Here is an 8,277-nt window from a genome sequence, read left to right as displayed (position 1 = left end):
CAGTGCCCAGACCCTCGGCTGGCTTGCAGGACGGGGGGCTCCCATCCCTGGGACACTGGGACTGAGCACAAGCCCCGGGTCCGGGCCCAGCTTCCGAACCCTAGCCAGGCCGGGGAGAGCCTCCCCGGGCCCCGGTGGACACCCTTCCCCAGCGCCCCGGACCCTCGACTGGCTTGCAGGACGGGGGGTTCCTGCACCATGGGACTTCTAGGACAGAACACAAGCCCCAGTTCGGGCCCAGCTTCCGAACCCTAGCCAGGCCAGGGAGAGCCTCCCCGGGACCCGGTGGAACCCCCATCCCCAGCGCCTGGACCCTCGGCTGGCTTGCAGGACAGGTGGCTCCCACACCCTGGGACACTGGGACGGAGCGCAAGCCCCGGGACCGGGCCCAGCTTCCGAATCCTAGCCAGGCAGGGGAGAGCCTCCCCGGGCCCCGGTGGACCCCCGGTCCCCAGCGCCCGGACCCTCGGCTGGAACCAAGGAGGGTTAAGCCCAGGCCACGTCCCTTCCCCGACGGCCTGCCCGGGAGCCCATTTTTCTCGACTATTAAGCCCCCACGTAGTGAGGGCTTATAGAAGTTTGGGGAAGGACAAAAGTTGGAGTAAGCCCGGCCGCCAGCTCGCAGGGCCATCTGGTCACCCAGCCCGTAGGGCCATCTGGTCACCCGGCCCGCAGGGCCATCTGGTCACCCGGCACGTGGAGCCATCTGGTCGCCCGGCCCGCAGGGCAATCTGGTCGTGCAGCAAGGTGACCAGATGACCTGGGACGACCCAGCACCCGGATGGCACCGTACCCAGCCGCCCTTGCAGTCCAGCGAGGGTAGCCAGGTGCTCTGAGGCAGCCGCTCGGGAGGCTCCTTCCCCTGGGGCTGCTGCTGCTCGCCTCTCTGCTCGACTTGCTCGAGAGCAGCCATAAGCCGGAAGGGGAGGCCCGGCCGGCCCAGGCCATCTGGTCACCCTGCTGACCCGCAAGGGATGGTGACCCCCATCCCCGCACCCCGGTGGGGCAGGGACAGGAGGGGAAGGCCCCCGTGCCGGAGGGCACGTGGTGGAGGCAGCCTCCCGCAGGCCTGCGTTACCCCCTCCGCGTCCCTCCCGGCGGCAGAGGGACCCACCCCTGGGTGTGGTGGAGGAAGGCGCCCACGCACGGAGAGACAAAAGCTTGGCTCAGAGGATGACTTTCAAAAATCGCAGCGAGGTAGCTGCTCAGCTACTTACGAAACCCTGACCCAGAATAAAAAATTAGCTAGCATTCGCGCCAAGAATTTTCAATTCTATTAAGGACACGGAGGCAAGGATTATGCTTCTCTTTCTTATATTTGCTACTAACAGCAGCCAATGAAAACGTTTTGTATGCAAATATAACTACATTTTCCATGATGCTCGTCCATACATCACATCCTGTATAGCCCCATAAGAGCCACAGTATCATGTTTCTCCTCCTCTTTCTTTGCTCGAACCTTAATAATCAACAACATTAATACTTTAGTCCAAAATAAGGAATATGAGTCCAATAATCATCCTCCAACGTGGCAGAAACCATATCCAAACTGGAATTGTACGTCTTCTAAACCCGAAGTACACCTGCTCCGTCTTCTTTTCCCAGAACCTGAAAGGAATGAGACAGGGAAAACCCGTAACTTCTGCTTACACAGAATATCAAGTACATGCGGGTGGGTAATTATTACCAATATTGTAATAAACCGGGTGGGATAATCCTCGCCTCCGTGTCCTTAATAGAATTGAAAATTCTTGGCGCAAATGCTAGCTAATTTTTTATTCTATTACAGGACCGGAGGCTTCGGATTATGCTAGTTTAACGCTTATCCGACACAACTACAGTCATATCACCCACCGGTTTAATAATAATTGTTTAAATATAGAGTAAGAAAATCAATCAGTAGATCTTAAAATATCCTGTACTATGGGAATCAGCAAACCATATTGAGAGATATGGTCACACTAACAGACTGTCTCAAACATTTGGTTATGGACACCGTATTCTGGCATAACTGCCATCAACCACCGGCTCTAATAGCCGTAGACATATGTAAAGGTTCTATAATGTAATCCATAGTTATAGCACAACAATTATATCACAACCTTAAGTAGTAACCCCAAGTAATCTCCCTGGTAAACCTTGAGGCATGGAAACCACACGTAAGTTGCATTATTTGGAAAACATAATGTGAACAGACCTTGACCAGATGCAATTCTGACATTAATTATAATGAAACTTCCTGGAGTAGATACTGTACCTGTAAAATCGTGGCCTGTCCCGTCGTCGGAATACCGAAAGGTAGAAGGCCTCGTAACTCAGCCTGACGATAGTCTATTCTGTGTCGACATATTTTTGTTGGCCACTTTTCAAGAAGAAAAGCAAGAGAACCTCCCACAGAGGATTATTCTGGTCTGGGTGTTTATGCTACTCATTGCCTTTCAACAACTCCCAGAAAAAACCGACGCAAGCCCACCAACTTGCCTGTATCTAAAATGACCTGCATAAATAGCCGAAATGGCCGCTGCGAAGTGAACGCCATGCAAATCCGAATTACATTACCTGATAAAATATACACACAAAGTAGGAAAAATCAGCCCTCACGGAGATAACACGACGTATATGTACCAACAAACGCGATCTTCCGACGCCGAAAAATATTGTGTTCGCGTGGAAGGCCCCAGGGTTGTTAAATGAACACCGACAATGTGTCCGAAAAACGTAGATCATAACAAAAAAACAATGTTTGAAAAATATATACCACCTGGGGAAACTGAATGTACAACCCTGACATGCTTCGAACCCTGACCCTGTGCCACCAAAAGGCGCCAGACTAACCTTTGAGCTATAGTTCCATAGTGTAGGAAGGTGGATATCTGACTATGGTTACCCCCAACTTTTTGCCTAGTGTCTAGCTGGTTTTTCGACTTAGTTGGCCTGAGATCCTGCCATTCAGGGCCTCAGGCTGTCTGCTCTCTCTTTAAAATGGACTCCATGTACCCTAGGTGCATACCCAATTGGTAAGGATCACCTTATTGGACCCTGTACAGTGTACCCTAGGTACCCAGAGCATAGTTGTATCCTAGGCCTACCAGGGGCTGCAGCATGTATTATGCCACCCCTGGCCTGGCCTTCCATTATGACACAACTGGCTGATCACTCAGCTGGGGAAAGGTTGTGTAATCACCCCTTGCTTAGGTGTAGTATTCCTATACCTACCTTATATATAGACACATGTGTACCTATCAGCCACTCCTATGGCAGGCCTTAACAATCCTGGAGGCAGAGTGCTTGGTAACATGTGAGATGGTGCTCTAGCATGAGCTGAGCCTGTCTGCAGCTTTCGGAACCATGTCCTTATAGCTGTTCTATGATATAGCCTACCATATACTCTTAAAGTGCCTTATAATCTTAAACGGTTATGGTAACTATGGTTTGGCTTTATCAAAACATGTCGTGTAAGGTGTCTAACACTTTGGAATAATACCCCCATACCATTTCTGGTGATGAGGATATTATTCCTCCCTTCTAGAGGGAGAGACATGTTAAAATCCTACTTTGCTGTTTAACTCTAACCAAAGCCTCAGCATCACAAAATGGATGCTGCTGCCACAGACACAAGTCTGACCTCCTGCTGCTGGGAGTGATCCCGGCAAGGGAGGCTTGGACAATAGGTTTCCTCCTTGGGGAGGTGCTAGCACCTCCCCAGACAGACTTTAGTGTATTGGGGCAGGGAGGGCTGAAAGGAATGAGACATGCCTGGGGCACACAAGGTGTCCCATGCATAGTCCAGTTCAAACCGGTGCTGGGGCACTCCAGCCCCAGTCCTGGCGTGAAACTGGACAAAGGGAAAGGGGTGTAACCACCCCCCTCCCAGGTCCCACCCATAAGGCGTGACCTAGCAGGCAACCCAGCCCCCCAGATTAGTAGAAGTGTGGTAGCTGGGCCCCAGGAGATTAGATTATCCTGAACCTGCAACTTGAACAGAAACTCTGGACCTTCGACATTCGACGAAAGAAGAAGACTGAAGAATCTCCCTTGTGGCCAAGGAGTGGCTACCCTGTGCAAACAGGCACCATCAAGAGACTTACCCTTTGCTTTGCTGAAGTTCTACGAGGGATCGACTGCAGAGCCCGACCAGAGCCTTGACTTCCAGACTTCTCCGACCCTGATCCACATCCACAGCCGAGCTGAGAGCCGTGGAGGCGACAAGAGACGTGGGACCGGCTACCTGGGAAAAGTGGCGAGTACCTTCCAGCGCAGCTTCTGAGGTACCCTCGAAGTTGTGCACCGGGGATTGAGAAGCTCTAACCCCAAGCACCATCTGCACCGAAGATCAGCCCCCCACACTCCACGAGTCCTGCGTGGGGCCCTTCTGCATTTTCCTGCTTGCCGCGTCTGTCCGGTTGCTTGCCCGTTGGCTAGCGGCCTTTGTGACGACACACCTTTAAATCTTCACTGCTGGTTTGGCTCCTCCAGACTGGCTCCCGCTTCTTTGCAAAAGAGAAGCACCCCAGACCTTCCTGGTCTGCACCAGAAGCAAGTCCTCCATTCTTCGTGGGTTCCGCTTGCCAAGGCCTGGTGAGTCCTAGTTCGACTTCGACGCCGCCGACAGCAAGAGCCTTCGTGGAACAGCTCGCCTCCTGGTCCTGGTCGTCCTCGACGTCTCCTGGTACCCGTGGCTGCTGCGACAAGCTTCACCCTTCACGACATCGCCTGGTTCCTTCCTGGTTCCACGTGGTCACTGGCTAGTGACCTTGACTCTGTCCCTTCTGCTTGCAGGTACCCTTCCTTCTTGATCCCGGCCTTGGGATCCACCGGATACTCTGCACTGACTGCCTGTCAGCAACTTTCCTTCAGGCATCCATAGAAGTCCACGACGAAACCCGACGCAAGTTCACACCTATGCACCCGCAGCCTGTGGGCTAGGTAACTTGGGTACTTCGGTGCTCACAAGGGTAGTGACTATCCTAGGGTCTAGTTTCCGAGTCTCGACTTCCTAGTTGCTCCAGAAGTGTCCTAAAACTGCTTATTTCAGAACTGTACTATTTCTATCGATTATACGCATTACGCGTGAGTGTTTCCACTCTGCACCTGAATCCCGTGGGCCTCCCACTTCCTAACTGTTGCTAGTGTAGTGTAGCCCCAGCGATTCCCTAGGCCTAGGCCTATCCTATTTCCGTGACAGTGGCCCTTATACCACTTCTTTAGAATATGGTTTGCGTGGCCCCTAGGGCCTAACTGTATTACTTACCTGTGTGACTTAATGTATGCTTGAATAAGACTGTGTTGTACTTTCCTCGAATCTCATAAAGAGTGTTGAGGGTTTGACTAGAATAAATACACTTTATTTTATATATATATCTGGTGTGGTGTCCTTTCATTTGGTATTCAAGGGATTATATATGGTATCACAGCTGGCTTCACATGCCATTCAGAGTTTAGCCTAAGACTGCTCTTGTCCATGCTACCACTAGGATAGCTAGTCTATAAGGTTGACTTTTCAACCAATCACCATAAGGGTTGTTTGGACTGATATAAGGTGTACACTAGAACTAGTGACATCATACATCAGGCCAACTTCTCACACTTGGTATATCATATGGACCACTGCCCCAATTCACCATGCGGGCCTCTGCATGAAATGGAATGTTGTAAAGGGTCACAGAGAACTCGGAGTCGGGCGCCGCCGTCTCAAGGAGTACTGGAAACAAAATAGAGACTTTCCTACAAGAGTTGTAACGATCGCTTCCGCTAATCAATGCAATTTTGCGTCCCCTTCTCCGAAATGTGGATGGAATGGAGGAAAACATAGTTCAGTCCCACTGACAGTCGTGAGACAAGGCATACATCCTTTACCCCATGGATTTTATCTCCAGCCGAACGTCTGTGATGGATCAGTCCTGCCACCCAAAAGGTCTGCAGAGCACACTGCGCCCTGTTGCTATGGATTCTATTCCGTAATGACTTAAATCTGATACTTCCGGCAGAATGCCAAAAGTCCGTGACCAAATCCGCTAGGAACATGACCTCGTACCCTTTGGGTTGTCGATAGCTCTCACAACCGAGATATTACACGCGGTGAGAAGTACGTGTCAAGAGACCTATATGGAAAAGGACTCGAAATGACTGGAGGGCAGGAAAAAACAGTTTGACAGACTATGCTAAGCGCCCCACTACTCCGGCAACTGCCCGAAATGGAACCCTCTGCATGGGTAACGTCAGAATGGGCCCCATTGAAGCTCCCAATTAGGGGCTTGTAAGACACAGTTGATCTGTGAGGAAGGAGATAACTCTGGAAAAAAATCTCAGCCAAGCGACACAAGAGTATCGAAGTGAATAGCAGAAAAGGCCATTACAAATTGTGACCCCGAAGGCAAATTGAAATCGGACGTCGGGAAAGATGAGAGACTAAGGCCTATGTCTGTGTTAAGAAAAACACACACATATATATATATATACATATATATATATATATATATATATATATATTCACTGAAAAAACCATAGGTTTCACACATGTTATAGTTAGCGGAAATTTTACTGATAAAAAACCAATGAAATTCCCCCGTTATAGTTAGTGCAGGCAACTATAACTCACGCGACCGCAATCCTCTGCTGATGCTAATACTGTATTTAGACACTTATTTGCCCATGTCTTCTTCCATACATTTTTAGCTATACATATATTACAAATATTTTTTTTTCATAAAGACACATATGTCATCAGCAGAAGATTGCGGTCGCGTGAGTTATAGTTGCCTGCACTAACTATAACGGGGGAATTTCATTGGTTTTTTATCAGTAAAATTTCCGCTAACTATAACATGTGTGAAACCTATGGTTTTTTCAGTGAATTTGCAAGGTTTTTTAAATGCTAATTCCTAACTATAACGTGTGTGAAACCTATGTTTTTTTCAGTGAATTTGTACGGTTTTTTAAATGCTAAGTTACTTTACGCCATTCGTGGCGTGCGCGCCCACTTAACACAGTTCGTTCCGTGCGCGCACCGTGCGCGCACAGTAAGCACGCGGTGCGCTTCGCGCACCGCGCGCCCACTTTACGCAGTTAGTGCCATGCACGCACGGTGGGCACGCGGTGCGCTACGCGCACCGCGTGCCCACGTTACGCTAGATGGGCCATGTACGCACGATGCGCTTCGCGCACCGTGCGCACATGGAGGACATATGATGCACTTCGTTTTGAAAGGTAATATTTTAATTTTTCGTAATTTTTATAAGCCATGCACAAATGGTGCCCTTCGGGCACCATTTGCACACGGGGTGGACAGAGTGTGGATAATTTTTTTTTTTATTTTATTTTTTTAAAATATTATAGTTTTTCTCTTCTCTTATAAGCCATGCACAATTGGTGGCCTTCGGCCAACAATTGCACACGGGGTGGGGAGAGTGTGGATAATTTTTTTTTTTATATAATTTTTTACCGTACGTGTACGGTAAGCGTAATAGGCGAAATTAGCGAAAAAAAAAAAAATCCGTTTTTGGCCTTGGGGGATCTTTGGGGACCCCCCCACCTTGGCTATGTGTGTGGGAGCTGTCTAAACAGCCCCTTTACATGTTTTTGTGCTTTGTATTTTCATCATCACTCTCAGTGCGAGAGAGAAAATGGCGGCCGCCGCTTCCTGGTTTCGGCCGATTCGAATGTTTACTAAGATCTAAGAGCCAATCAGAATCGCGCTCGCGCACGCCACCGTACGCGTACGGTAAGCGTACCGTAAGCGCAGCGTAAGCTGGCTCAGATATATATATTGATTTAAAGGCTATTTTCTCAGAATCTACTGAACAGATTTACACCAAACCTACAAAAGGCACTTCCTTGACCTGAGGACTACCTCTCTGCCAAATTTCAAGTAATTCTGTTCAGCCGTTCGGGCTGTAGCCCTGTGTAAAGGTCCTATGGAAAAATGCATGGGAAAAACGTGTTTTGGGACCCCCCTTTTATCTCAGCCCCCGCTTGACGAATCCCCCCGAGACTTTCAGGGTAGGAGCGGAGCGTAGCGCCCCACCTATTTTGAAAAATTCACGAGGATTCGTCGACCGGCGCCAAAGTTATTCAAAATAGAATGTTGCGGATTTCCTATGGAAACGTGGTCCTAACTATAAGTACCTACTGGCGACCGCCAGTAGGTAATATATATATATATATATATGTACACATACATACACACCTACATATACATCCCGTTAAACCCGAATGGGAGGACGCCCTGTTCCCTTGAGGGAGCAATCACCTAATTAGAAAGTTGGAGTAGAGTATATA

At 49.2% G+C, this 8,277-nt stretch overlaps 1 long non-coding RNA gene across 1 annotated transcript in view; it reads right to left on the bottom strand.

The window, feature by feature from the left end:
* Nucleotides 1-1,051: 1,051 nt before the first annotated feature.
* The window catches only part of LOC146812489 (uncharacterized), a 24,735-nt gene continuing 17,509 nt past the window's right edge, over nucleotides 1,052-8,277 (bottom strand). The window contains exon 3 of the long non-coding RNA XR_014966865.1: nucleotides 1,052-1,608. This is a non-coding gene — a long non-coding RNA (uncharacterized LOC146812489). The remainder of the gene's footprint in view (nucleotides 1,609-8,277) is intronic.

Source organism: Triturus cristatus, chromosome 7 (genome assembly GCF_964204655.1).
Source record: "Triturus cristatus chromosome 7, aTriCri1.1, whole genome shotgun sequence".
Lineage (NCBI taxonomy): Eukaryota > Metazoa > Chordata > Amphibia > Caudata > Salamandridae > Triturus > Triturus cristatus.
This window is presented reverse-complemented; position numbering and strand designations above follow the sequence as displayed.